At 41.4% G+C, this 12,435-nt stretch overlaps 1 pseudogene; it reads right to left on the bottom strand.

Moving 5' to 3' along the window:
* Nucleotides 1-8,487: 8,487 nt before the first annotated feature.
* LOC110193915 (cyclin-K pseudogene) lies at nt 8,488-11,695 on the bottom strand (annotated as a pseudogene).
* Nucleotides 11,696-12,435: the final 740 nt, after the last annotated feature.

Here is a 12,435-nt window from a genome sequence, read left to right as displayed (position 1 = left end):
GAAAAGAGAAGGAAGCTGAGGAATAAACAGATGCGGTGTGTTGTGTGTGTGTGTGTGTGTGTGTGTGTGCGCGCGCGTGTGTGATATGGAGAAGGAAGGATTGAAGGAAGAAGGGAAAAGAGCATAATAATTATTGGGACTTTGAACAGACTGTGTTCTGGCTTCTGCCTGGGGCTAGCACAACCTTAGTTGTGCTAAGGGGTTTTTCTCTAATGTGAGGAGCCCAGTAAGAAATGAGAGAATCTGAAAGGAATCGAGATGCAGATATTCTTTTCTTCTACCTTTTTTTTTTTGAGGGGGGAAGTGAAAAGAGTGGCAGCTTTTTTGGTTGAAATGGAAGCTTATCTCTGGTCTTGTATCTACATGATTCCAGGCAGCAAGTAGCTGAATACTAAACACCCTTTATATTTGGAAGACTAAAAACAGGATTAAGTAGGTGTGTGTATGTGTGTGTTGGGGACGGAAAGAGAGAAATGTGTGCACAGGTGACTGTGGAGCTTTCTGATTTTTCACAGAAAAATAGACAAATTGTCAGTGTATGACTTGGCTTCTATGAGCTGAGCTTCATGGATTCTGTTCCCTTCCCTTTTCCCCAGAGTGCTTGAGGCCAGCTATAAGAAGATACTATAACAGATTGAAAATTTCAGGGGAGCAGGGGGCAAAGGGGACCCAAACTGATATCCTTCTTAGAGTACCTTTAATCATATATATTGTGAGGGAATTGGAGTAGGAAATCAGCAAATTTTCCAACTGACATTCACTTAGAATTTTTTTTTTCATGTTTAATTCCCCTATGTGGGCCTGAATCTACCTTTAATGGTTGAAGAATAGAAGTGCCCAAGAAGATATTTCTTTTTTGAGTAAATACGCAGGACAGGGGCTCAGCTGGGCCAAATCCTCAGGAAAAATCTTCCCAGTAGCACAATGAAATCCTGCAAGCCCTGAGCAAGTGAGCAGAAGTGGAGACAAATGTTACTATGGTGACCAGCTGCCTGTAGTCTCATCATTCCTCCCTGGCCAGCCTGTGCAGCTATTGTTTTTCCGTATAGCTGTATCTTGTGACTCTTTGACCTTGAAAGCAGATCTGAGCAGTATATTCTATGTCTATGGCCCTAATGGATGTGTCACCCTACTGGGGAGGTGGGGTGGGGTGCCAAGGACAAAAGTAAATGACTATAGTCATCATTTGTTAATGCTGCTGTTTTGTGCAATTAAAAATAAGATTTCTTTAGGTTGATATTCAAGGCCCTTAGTGCTCAGGTCCCACCTACCTGTCTGTCTTTAATCATAGTGTAATCCCAAACTGAAGGCGCTGGGTTTTTATAAACAATGTTCAATCTTGGGGGCTGCTCACAAATCCCTCTTTGGCTTGTGACCTAACCTAGATTTTCTCTTGTGAATATCAGAATTTAGATTATGAATAGATCTCCATGAAAAGAGGAAAATGACCCTCAATCTCTATGTAAGTATTCAGGCTCACAGTATGTTAAACACAGGAAAAGCTTTATTTAACTGGACAAAGATTATAAAACAGAACCCAAAACATAGCTGAACAATCAGAACAATCAAAACAATTCTCTCTCTCTTATCTCTCTCTCTGTCTCTCTACCCCCCACCCCCACCCCGACCCAATTCTTCTTGGACCTATATAGTCTTTCAAACTTATAGTACCATCACAGGGTTGAGTCCCCCACACTCACCTACAACTGGGTGGTTAGACTTAACTCAAGCAACACACTGTGGTGAACTCCACCTTCCTCAGTGACCTCTATCCAAACTTATAATATTGCCCCTGGGTTGAGGCTCCTTTACCAGGGGAAAGAACTAGGAGTGGTGAGAGGATTGCCCTCCTGGCCCTGGATCTACAGAGTTCACATGGCTTATAGGAGGGTGAGGTCTGGGTTTGCTCTTCCATATCGAAACTCTGGCTCCTCTCTTGGTCCTGGAACTCCTCCTGGAAGTTCTCTGTAGCTCCAACATTACCACTTCACTGCTGTTGGCTCATGTTCCAGCAATCCCAGCTTGGCCTAGGAACTCTTCATCTGCCTCTTTCTGTTACCAACTCTTGGGCAATGTCCTTCTAGCTCCTTTAGCATTCCCTAAAAACTAGGTTGTGCAATGGATAGAGTGCTGGGCCTGGAGTCAGGAAGACTCCTCTTTATAAGTTCAAATCTGGCTATAGGCACTTACAAGCTATGTGACCCTGGGCAAGTCACTTAACCCTGTTTGTCTCAGTTTCCTCATCTGTAAGATGAATTGGAGAAGAAAATGGCAAACTATTCCAGTATCTTTGCCAAGAAAACTCCAAATGGAGTCATGAAGAATCAGACATGACTCAACAACAAGGAGGGTCACAAGGTTATTCAAGCTTCTTTTCAGGAAACTAGTCTGTATGGGCCTGGTTGGCTTCTTTCTAGTCCCTTTAGCTCTGCTTCTCTGCATTTGTCTTGCTTTTCAATTCTTTTAAAGGCCAAATCCAAGGTTGTAGCTCAGGTATTCCATCTAGCCTGGCCTTAATTGAGCATCTTCAAATGTGGTGTTAAAGGAGCAATAGGCACTGAGAACAAGATAAGGCCTTACGTTGTTAAAGAGATATATATGCCTTAACAAAGGCCTTGTCCATGTTAATCTTATTAACAAGGAGTTAACCTTAACAAGAAATTAACCTTGTCCAAGGAATGTCAAAGAAGATCTTACCAATCTCCAAAATAGGATCATAGCATTCAGAGCTGGGAGGAACTTACTCAAACATTATATAAACCACGATACAGCAAAACTAGTCTTATTCTCTGTCTCCAAACAGGTTTTTTACTTTCCCACTTCTATCTCTTTGTTATACTTTATGCCTTCCCCCCACCTCCCAGCTCCATGAACAATTCTTATCCTTCAAGACCCACCTAAAATCTCATCTTCTCCCTGAAGCTTTCTAAGCCATTTTATCCTGTAATGTTGTCTTCCCATTTTGAAGAGATCTCCTAATATTTCTCATCTGTAAGTATTAGGGATGTGGAGACCCCAGCAAGAGGTCTTTAACACACAGACATCTCCTCTATGGAAACTTCCATAACCCACCCTTAGAATTAGAGAATGTCAACTGGTTTTTTGGAGATAAGCCTTTTAGGTAGATACTATATAATCTTTACTTTCATATCACTCACCTTCTTGTGAGAGAGAGAGTGGGCACATATTACAGAAATTTACCAAGGAGGTACATCGTTGAGGAAAAACCCATTTCTTTGGATACCTCATAATTCTGGAACTTTATTGTCTTCCTTCTGTCTCAGTAACATTCCACCTAAATTCTTGATGAGTAAAATTTCTGCATTGAACAGATACTTCTACTACAAAGCTTGAGTTAATGTACTCTGTGTTTGACTGACTTATTCCTTAGTATCAATGATCATATCTAACACTTTCAACTTCTAGCTTAGTGGATGCATTTCTGAAATCTATCCTTTTATTTCTATCTGTCTGTCTCTTATCTTTCTGTATTTAGACTCTAGATCCTTTTGGTGAACATCCTCATCTTAGCTTATGGTTAGTAAACAAATTCTCGTCTTCTGTCTATAATCAAGTTAATTACATTTAGCCTATATCATAGAACAGTTTTGGTATCCATACATCTTCTGTATGCCAGAGATTTCCATATTCAAAATAAGCTAAAACTATCTCAGAATTATGAGTCAGAGAAACTGTTTCTTAGAATTTGGAGCAGGTAACTCAGCAACTAAATTGCTCCATGTGAGAAGGCAGTACCTTAAAGGGAAAGTATGTCGTACTTATTATATATAAAACATAGTCCCTGCCTTCAAGGAGCTTATACTCTAGTAGAGGTGTATGAAAAGGACTCTACTTCCCCTTCTGTCCCTCTCCCTTAACATGGGATAGGTTAGTTTTTCCCCTGAAAGCAACAGAGCTATCTCTGGGACCTGACTGATCAAGGCTCAAGCTGCACTTACCTTGACAAGGCTTCCTGGTAGCCACTGGCCAGTGACTTCTTGATCATCTAAGGGCTTGTAAAAGAGCTATCTTCATGGGGCAGGGTCCCTGCAAATTTAGTGGATTGGATATATCCTAAGACTTTGAGAATCACTACTCCCAGCCTTGCTAATCAGAAAAATTTCCATATGGAAATGAAACAGGGTATAAATCTACATGAACTAAATGCTATGGTATCGTTGTTGAATATAATTTCTGTGTTATAATTCTGTAAACCTCCTTTGGTTAACTGTTAAGTGACCTATGAATGTCTCATTTTGTTCCACCATTGAACCTGAACAAGCAGAGTAGGTATTGGCCTGAGTCAGGCCTGCTCAGAATGGTACCATAAGAGACATACAAATGAAGTACTGTGGGGTTTCAGAGGGGTGACTGATTCTAAAGAAGGGGGAAAAGGGAAGAGGATCCTTTAACCCACTCCCCTCCTCTCAATGTCCTCCTGGTTCTTGTCTATTCAAATTCTTTAGGCCCAGGTTCACTATGGGACAATTCTCTATAAGATAAGTGACTTCATAGTTGAAAGGGTCAGATACCAGTGTACAACTAACCCCATTATTTTATGGATGAAGAAACTGTAAAATGAGATCTAGAGAGAATGGTTTTGAAAAAGTTTTCATATAATTAATAGAGCCGGCATTGAATCCAGGTCTTCTGGAGAGGTGGTCTGGTGTTGACCCTAGAGATGGGCTAGATGAATGAATGAAAGAACAAATTGATGAATGAATGAAAAGGATTTAATAGGTGATAACTAGGTCACAGTGCTAAGTACAAGGCTAGACACTGGGTATACAAAAGAAAATTGAGATGTTTCTGTCCTTAGGAATCTTATACTTTAATAGGTAAGTCGTAGCTTGGGTAGAAAGTTTTGATTGTCATATCCTTTCCAGAAGCAATGGTAGAAAATGGGAATGGGGATTGGTAGAAATACCACACACTAATAGGCAAGTGAAAATAAATTTAAAGTACACAGGTGGGTACATACACATAGAGAACATTTATGGCAAAGGGGTAACCAACAGCTATTTCCTGGAAGTCCTTTTTTCTCTTTGTAGAATTCTCACAAAGTTTCCCTTAGGTTAGCTCGTTGTTGGGCTTTGAAGGTCAGTACTTTAGTATTGTCAAGCTGCCATTCCTCAACATCCCATGAGAGTCATGATCCCTGAAGTTGCCTTTTCTCTAGGGGCTAAATATATTATTTCTTGCTAATCCAGTCTTTCTGTTCCCAGTTGGATGCACTGTCTGCTGCCAGTTTAACTTTTTAGATGACATGGTGACTGGGGGTTGGGGTGAGGGGATGTCAGGAAAAGCCCTCCCTTCCTTGGGGCTTACAAATGTCTTTTAAGAACTCTGAGCAATTCAATTACAAAGAAAAATTCCAGGGGATCAGTGATGAAGCATGCTACCCACCTCCTGACAGAGAGGAATGGACTCATTATGCAGACTGAGGCATATTTTTGGATGTGATCAATGCAGAAATTTGTTTTGCTTGACTATGTATTTTTGTTACAAGGATTTTCTTTTTCTTTCCTTTTTCCCAATGAGATAGGAGGTGGAAAGAAAATAGATTTTTGTTCATTGAAAAAATATGAAAATAAAACAAAAAAATATATTTTGCCTCCCCAATTAAGAGACTAAGTGACTACACCTTATGGGTAGGGACCATGCCATGTACTGTTCCTATTCTCTAGCAGCAAGTAGCACAATCCTTGTACGAAGTAGTAGCTCTTAAACATCACATTTGTCTCTCATTCCATCCCTATTCCCTCTACTACAACAGAACACTGTAATAAAGGAAAATAACTCTTGTTGACCCACAAGGATTCAAAACAGAAAAAGGAGGCAATGGAGTTGCTGATAAACTGCAGTGTGGTTTGTTTAGGAAACCTCTGGACGCTCTTGAAAACAGAATGTCTTCAGCATAAGAAAAAGAACTTGTGTCAATTGTCAAATGGGGAACGATGCTTGGCAAAGAGTTGTGTGATCAAGGATATAAAAATTATGGCAATTTTAGGGGGAATTTTGTAGTCTTACAGGCAAGCTGCATGCATGTGTTTACCCTATACATGCATGCATTCTAGGTGGTGCAGTAGATAGAATTCAGGACCTGGAGTTAGGAAGACTCTTCTTGAGTTCAAATCTAGCCTCACACACTTACTAGTTGTGTGACCCTGGGCAAGTGACTTAACTGTTTCCTTATCTGTCAAATGAGCTGGAGATGGAAATGGTAAACCACTGCAGTATCTTTGTCAAGAAAACCCCAAATGGGATCATGAAGAGTCGAACACAACTGAAAAATTATTCTGGCTACTGCACGTGATAATCAATAAACTTTTCCCTAGCTTGAGATAGTTGCTGCCTCCTGATGTTCACTAGCAAATGCTTCTTACCTTTTTCCCCTCCCCACACAAAGTCTTCCCTAGTATGCCCTGGCCATAAGGATTAGGGTAGGGCTTATATCTCACATCAAGTTTGGCTCCTTTTTGTTGCTACATTCAAAAGCTGGGGAGTTTGGGGGCTGTTGAGCAGGAAGTCTACAAACTGGTTTGGACAATTTGGAGGATTAAAGAAAGAGAGGAATAACAGAGGCCCAACTTAGAGTAACTAACTTTTCCTTACTTAGGCACAGAGTAGAGAGATGACAACTTGTTTTAAGGAGGCATGATGCCTTTGAGAGCATGGACTGTTGTGGGAGTTGCTTTTTTAAATGTAACTCCTCCTCACAAATGGAAAGGATGGTGAGGAAGAAAGAGTACCAGTGAATCCCAATGCCCATTGTAGGTATAGGATGTTAGAATTTAGAGCTACGCTCCTTTTATAGATGAGGAAACAGGCCCAGAGAATAAAGTGACTTGCATACTCAAGGCTTTAAGTCCAAATCCAACCCTCTTCCCAGGAAGTTATACAGATTACAAGAAAATGATGGGTTCCTTTCTTCCCTAGCACCTTTGCAGGTAGCTTGTTTTGTCTTATGATGGCTCCCTTTTCTCTCTTTCTCCAGCCTCTTCCCACATGTATAGGACCATGCTGATGCTATGCCACAAGAGCTGCTGAGTTCTACTCTAGGCCTAGCTGCCCCATCCATTTCAGGAAGGGAGTTTAATTTTCAAAGAGGTCTTCGAGGAGAGCTGTGGGTAGAATCAGCTGCCCAGAGACTCAGTGGGCCTGGAAAAGGAATATTTCACCCTCTGAAGAGGGAAGGAAAGAGGATGGTCTGGCCCACCAGTGCCACCCATTTCAGGCGTTGGGAGGGAACCTTAGGCTCTGAGGCTCCTGGCTGTCTGCTAACTTTTCTTCAGCATTGAATTTCCCTTTTCAATAAAGAAACACTCGAAACAACGAGGCCTTGGTGGACAGAAGCTCATCTTTCCTCCTGTTGTCACAGCCTCATTTGCTGCTGCTAAGTCAGCCCCTGCAGGCTTTTGTTCAATTAAGATATCTTGTGTCTGATGCATTTGCTCACAATGGGGTGCAAGGATTTTGTAATACTAGATACATGTGCTTCCTTCTTGTCTCTGGTTGTTTCTTAACCTCAGTTTTGAATAAGGATAACAATAGACCAGGAACCATTGGGAGAGAAAAGATAAGGCACTAAGGCAGGGAGCTCTTATACTGTGTTAATTCAACAAATACTTATTATGCACCTACTATGTGTAAGAGCCCAATGTTAGAAGCTTGTTGGGGTGGGGGGTAGGTTATGTATAGAGATACAGAGTTGAACAGCTGCCCCAGTCCCCAAAGAATTCACAGTTATAGCAGAGAACAGACAGTTATGCAAATAAGCATAGCGCATAATGGAATTTGAGAAGTGCTTAAGAAAGAGGAACGTGATTGGGGATATCAAAGGAGACTTCATGGAGAAGGAGGCATTGGATCTGAGTCTTATGGGATTTCAACAAGCAGAAATGCAAGTAAGAGCATTTCAGGTGCAGGGAACTGGAGCAAAGGTTAAAAGATAAAAAAAAAACACGGGCAAAGGGTTCAGTATGAAATGGATGACAGAGTTTTTGGAAAATAGTATTATGAGACAAAGAGAACTTTTGTTTTTAAACCTTCTACAAAGAAATATTTACATCAAAGGTATAAGCACAAATATAATAATTTATTCCTCAATATTGGCTGATTTTTGAAAGGAAACTTATTTCTTATAGATAACTATTGAGCCAATATGGCTGATTAACATGTTCACTAGTATAAAGTAATCTAGTGCAGTAACAACTGACTTAATCAAGTGTATAAAGTTAGATTATAATTGATTTTGCAATAGTTATATGTCTCTATAATTTTTAATCCATACTGTAGAAGGCCCGTTAGACTTCAAGTTCACAATTTTATTCCCTTTCTGTACTGTAGCTGTCTAACATTATAAAAGGTACCCTGCTGTTTAACTATTTTTCTATTTAAACCATACGTCAGAGGTAAGTGATTTTTAAAAAACAATGAAATAAATTAGCTTTTTATTTAAAAAAAAAGTAAAGGAGAGAAGAGGCATTATGTTATCTCATCCAAGCTGTACATCCCAATTCTCCTCAAAGGAGGCATGCTAAGTGAGGGGATGGGAGGTGGCATTGGGGGTTTCCCACTTTGGGGCACAGCTATAGGGGGGTAACTGGCAGGTGGCATCCCAAGCCCTGGAAGAAGGTGGGGAGAAACAGCATATGTTGGAGGCAATCGTGGAAGTGAAAAGTTGGGGTTGTATGTTGGTGGGGGAAGATATCCAGGAGGTGGCAGGGGATGTTGGGTAGTGGAAATGATGCTGGGGGAGGTAGGACAGCCAGTGGGAGTTAGCAAGGTATACATCAGGCTGGTATGACAAGTGAGTGGGTGGTCTATATGCTGAAGGCACAGCCTCATAGACTGGTCCTTCTGTCTTCACTATGGATGTCCTGACATGCAGGAATTTGTAGTTGACATGCCAGTGATATAGCTGGAAGGTGGTAGGGGTGGGAGTGGTGAGGAAGATGAGGTGGCTGATGTACAGGGGCAGGATGACTGGGAGGAGGAATCTGGACTTTTGGTAGATCTCCAGCCAGTCTGTTCTCCCTCTCCCACTGAAACTGTAGCTGTGAAGGTTGGCTTATGTTCTGGAGGTGGATTACAGGTAGTATTGGTGGGTGCATAGTCTCAACTTTGGGAATTTTAGATGGTGGTGGTTCTGCTTCCTTGTTGTCTTCCTTAGGAGAAACAACCACTGATTGTTTAACCTGCCTGGGAGGGCTAAGCTGAGGAGATGGTTTCTTAGATTGTTGTACTTGCTACTGTTGCTGCTGCTGTGCTGTCTGCTGGGACTCTTTCTGTTGAGGCTGTGACCATTCAGATATTAGAGATTGCTGTGACTATTGTACTGAGGGCACCGAGGAGATGGTGGTTGCTGCAATTGATGAGAAATATGATGAGGCACCTGCTGTTTTCCCTGTGAATAGAAATCCAAGATCAAGTGGCAAATGTCTTCTAGTATATCAGTGGTACATTTTGAACAAGCTGTTCCTACCATCTCTGCACATTGGTTTTAATGTCCATTCCTGTATTTCAGATTAGCATAAATAGCCTGCCAAGTATATAACTGTAACTGCTATGATCTCAGATTCCCATTGTGGTGATGATGTAGTCCACAGGCTGTCATTTACAAATGTCCATGCCATTTGAATCAATTTTTGAATTTTTTTTTTATCACCTTTGAGTTGTTTGGCATATTTAAGGAGGAATTGGTAGGGACTGCAAATCAAACTTCATGGTCTGTAATAAGATCCTTTCTAGAACCATAACTTTTTCCTTTGGGTCATTGCCAAACTGACCAAGTTGTAAATTGTTTAATAAGCTATAAGCTATTTTGATATTTTTACATTTTTTAGGAGTTTCTTCTACTTTCCCTGACAAAAAGAGACCACACATTCCTGTCATCTATCTTGGAAATTGAATGAAATGTACAGAAGTGATGGAAATAAATTATTTCAGTATCCAGGGTAGCATTGTGTAGTCCCAAATGTGTTCCTACAGCAAAGATGAACCTGGAACTCTCTCACTAGCACCAGGCTTCAGTAGCTGGATCCAGTCAATCTAACTGTGGAGCTGTGGAAGTCAAGTCCTTTTCATCCCAGTACCAGCATGGTTTTGTGTCATCCAGATTTGCTGAAGTTACTGAAGGACTGGAATTTCCTTTATTCTCCCTTGTTTATTGAAGTAAACTTGTTTTTATTCAAAAAGTTTCCTGAAAATGTCAAATTCTGCCCCCTCCTGAAGGAATCTTTCATCGCCCAGGGGGAAATGGCCATGTGGTGCTGAGGAGAACAGCATCTTATTTGGGGGAAAGGTCACCATTAAGTCCTAAACATAAAACATTTACTAAATGAAGAGGCAAAAGGATGTTAGGAGTTTAATCATGCATAGCATTTACTCAATAGAAGGCCAAAATAGGAATAATCAAAACATAACATTTCCCCACAAACCCAGCTCGATCTCTCACCAATCACCAATTCACAGTGTTATTTTGGAGGACAGGAGAGAAAGTGGGCACAGACTTATATAAGCCTGGCAGTGAAGTACCTAAGTAAAGAAACCAAAGTATCTGAGGCAAATCACAATTTTGGACTACAGAACTAGATATCTGCGGTTTCTTTAGGGAACAGTATGCGTTACACATCACCTGCTTCTCTTTCAAGTCTCTCCATTCTCCTTCTGGAAGAATCAATCAATAAACAAGCATTTATTAAATACCTACATAAGTATCAAGAACTGTGCTAGGTACTGGGGATGTAAGAATAAATAATGAAGCAATCCTTGCTCTCAAGGTATTTCCATTCAAATGATAGAGACAAGAAGAATATACATAAATACTCATGCATAAATATAAAATGATTAAATGCAAAAATAAAGTCAGTACATGCAAGGTAGTTTGGATGGGAGGGTATTAGTAGTTGGGGGTGGGGTGGGAAAGAAAAAAGGCTTCATGCAGAAGACTGCTAGATTTGTGTCTTAAAGAGAATGACTACGAGGCAGGAGTGGGGAGGAAGTACATTCCAGGAATCATTTGGGACGGTCAGTGCCAAGCTGCTTCTCTGCAACACTCAGGCTACTGAAGCAGTAGTAAGCTCTGTGATCTGCATCGCTTCCCACCATGACTCCCTTGTTAGACACTGTTGAGGCAGTATGGCGCTCTTTCAGTGAAAAGCAGTTTCCTCTGACTGGGGCATCTGCAAAGCTATTCAGGTTGGCTCTTTATAGGCTTCGAGGAATTTTCCCCTCTTGAGCCGTAGAGGACAATAAAGGACCACACAGGAAAACCTTTGAGAGGTCTCCCCTCTCTCAAGCTGGAGATAGTGCTAGAGAGCAAGGTGGCTTTTTCCTACCAGCTCTTCACACAGAGTAGCACATTGCTTTTCCAAATCAGCTCCCAGTATATATGGCTTTCCTGTTCTCAGCTCAGCATCAGCTGCAGAGCCTGCCTGCCTCTAGTCAGCCGGGTTCAGCACCTACAAGACTCTCAGTTGCATTGGTTTTTGTTGCCTTCTTTCAGCTTCTCTTCTCCCTGCTACTCAGCTCTGTTGACTTCTGTGTTTTGTCTTCCATAAACAGCTTCTCTTGTTGTCTTCTCAGTTGATTTTTCAGCCAGCTTCTGATGTGGCTTCTCAAGGTATGGACTTTCATGACACTCCAGTCTGAAATCCCTCTTCTGTCTTAGTTTGAGAAACCCCAGATCCATGTTTTTGTTAAGATATGACACAAATAGTCTCCATACAATTTCCTGTAGTTCCTCCCCAAAGTTCTTCAATTTAGATTTTACTAGCAAACAAAACTTCTAAGTACTAAAAATAGTTATACGCAGATCAGCTGCTGGGAAACATTTTATTACAGTCATCTCTAACATGTCTGTACTTTTGCCTCTGAAATTCCTCAGGTCCTCTGAATGCTTTTATCTGAGGAGCTATTTCAGCATCAAGGAGCCTGAGGGCATTCGGGTAGGAATAGGAGGAGGATTAACACTCAGTGCTACAAGGAGGTCAGCCAGAGAGCTGAGGAACTAAGGTTACTGGGACCAGGTGTGTGTTCTGTGTGTTGTGTATGTGTGTATGTGTACAGCTGTGTGGCGCTCCACTGTTTCAAGGAAGGAGCCTATTATTCGACTGGGGCCACTTAAGTGATACCCACAATCCCCACAATCCCCTTAGGGTAGAGACCTAAGCTGGTGAACCATGAAGCTTTGGGCTCAGTTAACATCTTGGCCTCGGCTATATGCTTCAGAAAGAACTGGAATCCACATCATAAGGCTAGCAGGAATCTTGGTCCCTGTAGCCTACCACTAGGGCCTGAACAGAGGTACAGCTCCCACTCCATTCAGTTTTGCAGCTGGCCTTTGTCATGTACTTCTTTTGTGAAGCCATTGCCAATGGTGGGGAAGAAGAGAGAGAAATCCCTTCATAACCCTTTGCAGAACTCTTCTAG

The sequence above is a fragment of the Phascolarctos cinereus genome, unplaced genomic scaffold, assembly GCF_003287225.1.
Source record: "Phascolarctos cinereus isolate Bilbo 61053 unplaced genomic scaffold, phaCin_HiC Scaffold_5;HRSCAF=322, whole genome shotgun sequence".
In the NCBI taxonomy this organism is placed as follows: Eukaryota; Metazoa; Chordata; class Mammalia; order Diprotodontia; family Phascolarctidae; genus Phascolarctos; species Phascolarctos cinereus.
This window is presented reverse-complemented; position numbering and strand designations above follow the sequence as displayed.